The 9,773-nt window shown below is 35.4% G+C and overlaps 1 pseudogene; it reads right to left on the reverse strand.

Moving 5' to 3' along the window:
• Positions 1 to 9,253: 9,253 nt before the first annotated feature.
• On the reverse strand, positions 9,254 to 9,401 carry LOC135276179 (U2 spliceosomal RNA; annotated as a pseudogene).
• Positions 9,402 to 9,773: the final 372 nt, after the last annotated feature.

A 9,773-nucleotide genomic window follows, 5' to 3' on the forward strand; every position in this document is an offset into this window, starting at 1 on the left:
ACAAATTATTTTTAGTTACCGTGTCTGTGTGTCTGAATAGTGATAGTATAACAGTTTTTAAAAGGTCTATCTTTTGGTATATTTGCAGATGAAATTATATGATATCTGGAATTTTTCTACCTATTTTGTGTTAAGGAGGTTAGGTTGAAGTTGGCATTACAGATTTAACATGACTGGCTATGGGTTGGTAATTCTTGAAACAAGGAGATGGGAACGTAGAAGTTTTGTATACTAGTTTTGGTATCTGTATCTATTTGAAAACATTTATAATCTTTTTTTAATCAAAAGGATAAAATATTGTTTTACTTCTTTATGTCTGCATTAGTAATATGTTAGCTATTGAATAGGGCTATAACAATGGATACAGTGCTTACAGTGGCCGGACCCCAAGCTTACTCACTCACACACCGCTCGCCGCTCAGTGCCTGGCTCGCCCTTGGCAGGTGTGAGATCTGGGCCGGTAGTACAAGCCAAGCACAGTCTTCTGGGCCGAGTGGGCCAGACGAGCCCAGTGGGCACAAGCAAAACTCAAGCAGAGACATCACCAGCCACAGAGGTTTCCGGCTGGCGAAGCAACACCCTGAAGATCCTGTGACAGTGTGATGTTTTCTTACAAGACAACTTTGATTTTTAAATAACAAAGCTTTCCCTATTTGCTTCATCTCTTTTTTTTTTTCTTAAATGTGCAATTTACATAGAACTAATATTAAGATGGGCCATCTTATTCAAACATTAAAGAATGAGGTTGTTAAGAGCATGTGGATTAATTATACACCATTTCAATTTAATAACATTAAAATATGCTTTCTGAGTCAGCCAGTCACACTTGTGCTATAGGCCATATTCTCAGATCTATAAATGATAAGGACAGAGGCTATAATCTTTTCTTAGGTAAAATATTTTCATTCATCTTTGTATGACATAGATTAGACTCAAAAATATGTCAATCAGCTTATTAAAAACATGCTTCTCATATAAATAGGAAGTTAGAAATGCAAATAGTTTATTTTTTCACCCCATATATCACATAATGTTGTTTTCATTTTGGGGATGAGGTCCCATGGTTAAATCATAAAACTGATACTGCAGAAAATACTTTTCTAGTTGTTTTAAATGTATCCAGTGGAGAATGGAAGTGAGGCTGACTAGATAACATAGTGGAGTCAGCCAGGCACGGTGGCTTATGCCTATAATCCTAGCATTTTAGGAGGCCTAGGTGGGTGGATCACTTGAGATCAGGAGTTGGAGACCAGTCTGGCCAACATGGTGAAACCCCGTCTCTACTAAAAATACAAAAAATTAGCTGGGCATGGTGGTGGGTACCTGTAATCCTCGCTACTCAGGAAGCTGAGGCAGGAGAATCCCTTGAACCTGGGAGGCGGACGTTGCAGTGAGCTGAGATCTTGCCTTTGCATCCTCCAGCCTGGGCAACAAGAGTGAAAATCCATTTGAAAAAATAAAATAAAGAGAATAAAAAGAAAAGAAAACACAGTAGGGCTGGTGGGAGCATGGAGAGTAAAACCTGAATTTTCTCTCTAGGTACCGATAGAGGAATCATTTTGTCTGACCTGCTGTGTTTCTTCAGCAAAAGAGGACATACTGAACAGTTGTATTGATTCAGGAATGATGCATGTGGACACCAGGGCATGAGATTGTAGGTAGGTTGTAATATAACTTTTGGGAGAAAGAATATGAAGATAAGAGATCCCTGTTGGGAGAGTATTCAGGCCAGATGTGGACGATCTTCACTAGAGCTAGCCCTAAAATGAAGGTTGGGCAGAGCCCTTGGGGACAGTAGTACCAGAGTCAGAGGAAGCTGAAGAAGAGTATAGAAGAAAAGCTGCTAAACACTTTAAGTGTCCTACAATGTGACAGCTTGGGAATGAACCAATTTTTCTATAATGTGTAAGTGTTGTCTTTAATCACCTTAATGTGCTGAAATAGTTGATTAAATCAATTTTTAAAAAGTAATATTTTAGAACACTGGTAAAATATGTATGTGTAAAATATATAGGAAAATTATGAAAACCTTAACCATGCTATTTATTTAATGACAACTTCTTTACAAATGCTGCTATTAAACAGGTAATTAAAAATAACTTGCAAAGGTTAAAAACACCAAGCAGTTATAATAAACTAAAAATTGATCTACTATCACTCTGTAAACTGCAGGCTTTTTACACTGATGATAAAGAAATTTATCACTTACAGACTTTTATCTTTTTTTTTGTAGTTACTATAGTGTGTTTTTATCTTTGCAAACTGTAAACAATATTATGAACTCAAAGTTAAATACACATCGTTTAGTCAGAATATTTCTTTTCTAATATCACTTCAGGTTTTACAACAAGTGATGGAGGAACTGAGCTTGCTGTCTCAGAGGGATTTTTGTGACATTAAGTAAAACTGACATACTTTTATCAGTTTCTGTGTCATTTTTCCAAAACAGCTGTTTCAAGAAATATCAACTGAGTTCACATAAAATATTTTGCCTTCTAGCTTCAAAAAGCAGCAGGTGGATCTTCCTTTGTCGGAGTGCTTTACTGTGAAAATAAGAACTAGTGCCAATACTCCAAGGAAAAGAACAGTATCCTAGGGATCGGAGCCAATAATCTCATCTTATCCCCATTATTTAGGGAAATAGAGAAAAGCTACACTCAAACCAGACAATAGTACAATATTCAATAAGCAGATAGTATTTTACCATACATACCAAGTACATATATCATTAAATAGCAATAGAAACATCTATCACTATGTTCCTAGATCTGACAGGGTCAGCCTTTGGGTATGTGTTCCTCCCTCCAGAAGCTTGGGATACTTGATTCTTGATGGTGTTCTACTGCCAAGAATTCTGCTTGCAAACTCCCAAGCCAGACAAAAAGAGTTGGTTTCTAAAGTCCAATAATGTAAAGAGGTACTTACACAAAGGATAAAATTATAAGGTTCTGTTACAAAAACTAGAGATAATGTCCTTTTAATTTATCTCTGAATAATCAGTACAATGCAGTACAACACACTCAATTATATAAACCAGATTCATGTAATTTCCAAGCCTTCACAAATACAAAATGTTATTTTATGTGGTCAGAAGCCAAAATGCAAAGCAAGTTGGGAAAGTTTGTTCCAAGAATTCCAGAGGAAATACATTCTCCAATTGCTGAAATGCAGTTTCTTGAGCACTTCCTGCTTATTCTCAAAATGCAAAGCAAAACTAACAGCTTTCAAACTACCTCAGAAAAAGTAGCCTACTTTTTAATATCAGCAGAAATACAAGCAAAATATATCTCCTTTTTCCAAAGAAAATAGTAACCCAGTGTTCTCACACTTATAGAATTTTTGTAATGTTGTCTGTCGCATACCTTAATTACAGACTCTCTGTGGGTGAGTCAATTCACAGCAATTTTATTTAGCCTCTATATTTTAAGTTTATTGAATGAGAATGTCAAACATCAATTTTATATATGTCATTTAACAAGAAAATGAATACATAATGGACAAACAGACTTCCAAGAATTTACCTTGTCTAATTATCTGATACTCAAGATTCTCTGAGTGTTTGTTTTTTTTTTTTAGAGCTGCGTCTCCTGCTGGGACAATAATTTAACACATTTTACGCTAATTTACATACTGACAAAGAGATGAACTGTTACCACGCATGTAATGATAACTGCAGCAGGGTTGTTGAAGCATCTTGTGGCAAACCCTACTTTCTTAGAAATTTTTTATAAATTCTGAATGAAGGTATCTGACTTTCAGAGTATTATTTTTTGTTGTAAGATGAATTTGCTTTATTGATAAAGATACACATGTACCATGTATGTTTACACTGAGTAGAAGCAAAATGTTGACGATTACTGAAAAATGTAAAGCCATTTATTTTGATCATGTTGTTATCACCATTGAAATGAGACAATCTGGGTGAAATAAAATTTCAGACAAGATTAAGAGCCCACTTCATAGATATTAGACACTAACTTAAAATGGAGGGCAGAGAGATCAGGATGTATGCATACTTTGCTACCATATTTATGGCATTACCTGTTACAAACCATTGAGATATACTTAGTTTTTTATAAATAAAATCATGTTAGTCTCATAGAATTATTTTCGTTTAATTTTACAAATTTGAAATCTTGAATCTCTAAATATATGAAGCGTTACTACTCTGCCAATTTTCCTAACACCATGGCTTAGTCTGTTTTGTACTGCTCTAACAGAGTACCACAGACTGGGTAATTTATGAACAACAGAAATGTATTTCTCACAGTTCTGGAGGCCAGAATAAAATAAAGGTACTGGCTGGTTTGGTGTCTGGTAAGGGCTTGGCCTCAGTCATCCAAGATGGTGCCGCATCTCCCAGAGAGGAAGAACACCGCCTCTCACATGTTAGAAGAGCAGAAGAGTGAGCCCTCTCCTGCAAGCCCTTTTTATAGTGGCATTAATCAATTCTTAAGGGTGAAGCTTTTATAACATAAATGCCCTCATTAGGCCCAGCCTTCCAACACGGTTGCATTAGGGATGAAGTTTGCAGTGCATGAGTCCCAGAGGGAACAAAGACAATCAAAGCATAGCACACTATTTGCCTGGGGATTGCTACACAAAGTTCCACTCAATAATTTTCTACTCATATGGTAAATATTCACTCATTACATATGTAGACAGCATCTCTTAAGTGTCAAAAACTGTGCGAGAAAATGTGAAGTAATGTTGATAAAACAGCCACAATCCTTACTCTCGTAGATCAGACTCCTATCATCTTTTGTTCCAATTGCTCATACTTGCTTTTCTTTTATCATATAGGTAGACAAATGACATCCTTCAGGATGCCTTCAAAAAGGGTATTTTGAGATTCGAATGTCAGAGAATGTAGAGTGAATCATTTTTGAGGATGGATTTAAGAAAGTGTCTACCTGTGGTCCTGGAAACCACTCCTCTTCTCCAAATCTTGGTTATTATAATTTTTTTTTTCTGCTTCTGGAAGTCATTCAAAGCTGCCAGTCCCATTTCCATCTCTCTATTCACTTCTCAGACTTGGCTACATGTGGCTTGGCTCCAAAAATAGACAAACATTGAGTAACTTACCAGGAACTGTCTCAGCTACACTAGAGGAGCAAGTTTTTCTGCTGTGAGTGAGGTGCTAAGAATTCATATGAGAACTTCAAAAAAAAAAAAAAAACAAAAAACAACCAGGTTTGGAGTAGTGTGTTAGTGAGATGTCAGTAAAACCTGGCTGTAGATTAGTAAAATTAATTCAGGAAAGGGATAGACGAAAAGTGCAAATATAATAATGCTGGAATGAAGGAGAGTGGAAGACATGGGCATTCTTACTAAGTGCAAATCACAGATAATCCTTATATAGAGATGTATTTATAAAGGATATTGTTGCAGTTATCTTATATTGCCCCCCAAATTGAGGGTTGTTTGTACTATTTAATCACACATGCATAGAATATGTAGAATACCTACATATATATGATATATATCCATATACCTTTATATATCTACTGTCAAATAAAAATGAGCATGATAGGCTGCATTAACATTCACAAAGCTCTTTCAAAATACTTTGAAATAGTCAATTCTCATAATTGTCCTTTCATGCTGTCAGATTTCACCCCGATGCAAGGACAACATTTTCTAGCACCAAAAGAAAAATACTTGTCAAATGTTAAATTACAAGATTCAGGAAGCATTGAGCCATTATTTACAAAAACTTTCGAAAATGGGCTGCCCATTAGCCGGAAGTGGTGCTTTGAAGATGATTCAAACATAAACAGGGAGCCTGACATCATAACCTTCCCACTCCTTCAGAACATTGTGATTCTCAAATTATCAGAATGATGTCTTTGTTCATACCCCTTGGCTCTGCATCACTGTGAGAGTGTTAAACTCACTAACTCTACTATTTGCCAGATGGTACTCAGGGGCCATTTCCTAATTAACCTGGTTCTTGGCATGGTATTCATTCATTTTTGGTATTACTGACATTTTATCAGCAAAAACACATTTCCTACTTACACAGCTTATCAGCTGCATTTTAGTCAAAGTGGTGCAACAAGGATAATGTTCTTAACCTATAATGGAGGACTCATAACATTTTTTGGTACTTTCATTTTACTCTATTTAATTGCTGCAATGATAAGGCAAACAGTTTGTTTAACGCTTTTATATTCTCAAGATCTAAATAACTTAGTTTATTAGTCATGAGCATTTTCTATTTAAAACAAATTAATATTATTGAATGTTGAAATTATCACTCTTAAAATTGCATGGATAGTTTAATTCAGCTGAAATGTAACAGTGAACAAAGGAGAGAGATCTGTCAAAAAATCAGCACTCCACAGAAGACAGCTTAGTTTAGTGGTCATGGCCTTGACATACTGTGTGTCTTAGATCAAGTTATAAAACCACATTAAACCTTGTTTTTAATTCTTCGAATGAGAATAATAATAATGCTTTTCTCACACAAACATTGATGGTATTAGTTGAAATTGTGCAGTTAAAATATTTAGTACAGTGTCAGATACAACAGTAATTAATCAATAAATGATACAGGACAAATATCCTAGACAAAGAAATACAGAATCTTGTATTTGATCTATATCTCAAATGAGAATTGCTTTCCAGAATTAACACGCAGCTAAGTCAGATCTTAGTTGGGTCATTTAGAAATAGAAGAAATGCCATGCGTAACCCCCAAATGCTACTGCACTATCCTTTCACAGAGATAAGTTTGAAAAACCCTGTGCAAGCAGAAGTTGGTTTTCCCTGAACATCAGGAGGAGGATTTTGCAAACCAGACATCTACTGGTTTTGATGCTGTCTTCCATCTCCCCAAGCATTTTCTCAAAATGACACAAGTCTTCTTGGATAGTCAAAGGAGTCACTGGTGTTGTGCTCTACAAAACCTAATATGTGGAATCATTGTGCACTTTATAGAGAATAGTGCACAGGAATTGCCTGTGAATACTTTTTAATAGGAATATAAAGAATCTTGGAGTCAACATCACTGAAATTATCATAAATGACCTAATGGGACCCTCTATAGAGATTATAGACTCTCTCTGTCTAACTACAGAATTTAAAAAATTAATTCTAACTGTAGGTTTAGGTGTCATAGAATATCTTTAACAAGAAAATCCCACACTATATTTTCTTAAAAGTACCACCTTTCCAAAGCATATACTCTAGTGGGAGTGTGTAGTACATCATTAAGAGCTATAATTAACAATCCACAAAGGCCTAACTCTCCTTCCTGCACTGTTGGAACAGGCAGATGATATTTTAGAAATTTCCAGTCTTCAAGACAGAAAGTAATAATTCATCTGAACTAATTTATTTCAGAGCAATGCCATTTTTCTAAATATAGTTCAGTTACACATCTGTTTGTTGACATTGTAATTGAGTAACCATCAGACTATTATAAATGTAAGAATTTTTAATTTGATTTAATTTTAGATTATTTTTATGGAAAGCAGACTAAATAACAGTGAATCATATAGGAACTAAGGAGCATTTATGAAGATGCTGTGGAAGCCCTGCTGAGTTTTGCCTAAAATGTTATCTTAGTCATTCACTGACAGATATTGGTCAATCATTAAATTATTCCTTATTCAGTGAGAAATACAATACACACACACACACACACACACACACACACACACAACAGAACGTTCTTCATATTCAAGTATACTACTTGGCAAATAATTCCACAGGTGCCAGTGACCATCACATATTATACTAGCACTGTCCAAATTCATGTGAATGACATACGGTGAATTCTTGTTGTATGGTATAAAGGGTATGTATGGACTTTAAAGTCAGAATATTTTTATTTTAAATTTTAAGTTAGTTTCTTTGCTCTATGACCTAGATGTTTACTTTATCTGGTATTGAGTTTCCTAATATGTACAACTCAGAAAATAGTTCTAATAATGCCACTGCAATAATGGTCCAAGTACCAACACATTATGAGAGATACATAGAATGTTAATCTGAGTAACAGCCCCGAATGTATTAAAAATCCAACTGAAACAATATATATGGTGCGGAAGACAATTTCTCTGCAATATGATGCTGCATTCACTTTTCAGTCTTACGCTATTGGTTTAAATATTTTCTTCATCCTTTCACCCCATGTGGGCCCCATATGTACACATCCATTTTCATCATCACCTTCATTTACTTTGTTTCAGAGCTACCTATCTCTTCAGCACCACACAGTATACATATATACATCTCTTCACGTTCGTTTCACCATGGCTTACTCCTTTTACATAAGGCTGTCCATTCTATCAGACAATAAAGGCCAACATTCTAGCAAGTCTTGGCACTTGCTAGCCTCTTAATTTAAGGTTAAAAGTATATAGCTGGCAAAAAGCACAATGATTCAGAAGACTTTTAAGAGTCACACCATCTGGAATTGCTGGCAGATTGGCTTTAAGGGGTAAAGAAAAGAGAAAGATTAAGGAAGACTCTGTGGATTCAAAACTATGTGGATGGTGACACTATTTACTGAAATGGGGAAAGCCAGGAGACAAACAGGTCTGGATGAGGGGGTGAAATTAGGAGCTATAGTCTAGACAGAGTAAGTTTGACAGGCCTAATGCATACACAACTCAGAAAAGGTTTGCAGAAAAGAAAAGATTTACAGAACAAGAAAAGATGCTTTAGAAGTTAGCCTGAATAAAATTCATCAGGGTCTAGTATTGCAATTATTATCAGTGGAATCCTCATTCCTAAATAAAGGAAGATTTTGGACCCAAAGCTATACAGCTTATAGGAATCTAATATAATGCCAAAATTTGCTTATTTAAGCTGTCACTTATCAATTTTGTTTTATGAAAAAAATGTTTATTTTTTCAATTATCACTGCTTTACTCATTTAATGAATATCTGTATTTCACCTATTTGTCCAGGAGCTAAGAACTGGGAACAGGAAAGATGCAGCTCCTGCCTTCATGGACTATATTCCAGTAGAAGAATCAGGAAAAAACAGGTAAATACAGATAAAATAACCTGAAGAAAAAAAATTAGAAGACTGACATCAATAATACAGGAGGAAACATTCTATAGTAATTTTAGAGAAGGCCTTTTTGTGGATTATATTTGTGCTGAGAAATAACTAATGAGAAGAAAATAGCCATGCAAATAGTGAGGTTTCATAGCACTTAAGGAGGAAGAAACAGTATGCCGATGGCCTTGAGTTAACACAAAACTGATCATGATCAAAAAACTGAAAGAAAACCAAAGTGGCTTTACTGTATTTCAATAAGTTGCATGAATGCATAATTTAGGAGACATTGACTAGAAAAAAACTTAATATGAAATATGTAGGTACTTTAGGTAAATCATAGTTAATTCTACACTTGATCTTAGCCAAAAGGCCAAGAAGCGATAATCATAGTTAATTCTAAAAGCAATGGATAGTCATTAAATAATTTTAAGCAAGAAAGCAATACTTCCACATGTGGGTTTTTGTTTTCTTTTTTTTATTATTATTATTATACTTTAAGTTCTGAGGTACATGTGCAGAGCGTGCAGGTTTGTTACATAGGTATACATGTGCCATGGTGGTATGCTGCATCCATCCCCTGTCATCTACGTTAAGTATTTCTCCTAATGTTATCCCTCCCCAATTCCCCCATCCCCTGCCATCCCTCTCCTAGCCCCCAACCCCTGACAGGCCCTAGTGTATGATGTTCCCCTCCCTGTGTCCATGTGTTCTCACTGTTAAAACCGACTTATGAGTGAGAACATGTGGTGTTTGG

This window comes from Aotus nancymaae, unplaced genomic scaffold (genome assembly GCF_030222135.1).
Source record: "Aotus nancymaae isolate 86718 unplaced genomic scaffold, 86718_ANA_hifiasm-v0.15.2.pri h1tg000020l, whole genome shotgun sequence".
NCBI lineage: Eukaryota > Metazoa > Chordata > Mammalia > Primates > Aotidae > Aotus > Aotus nancymaae.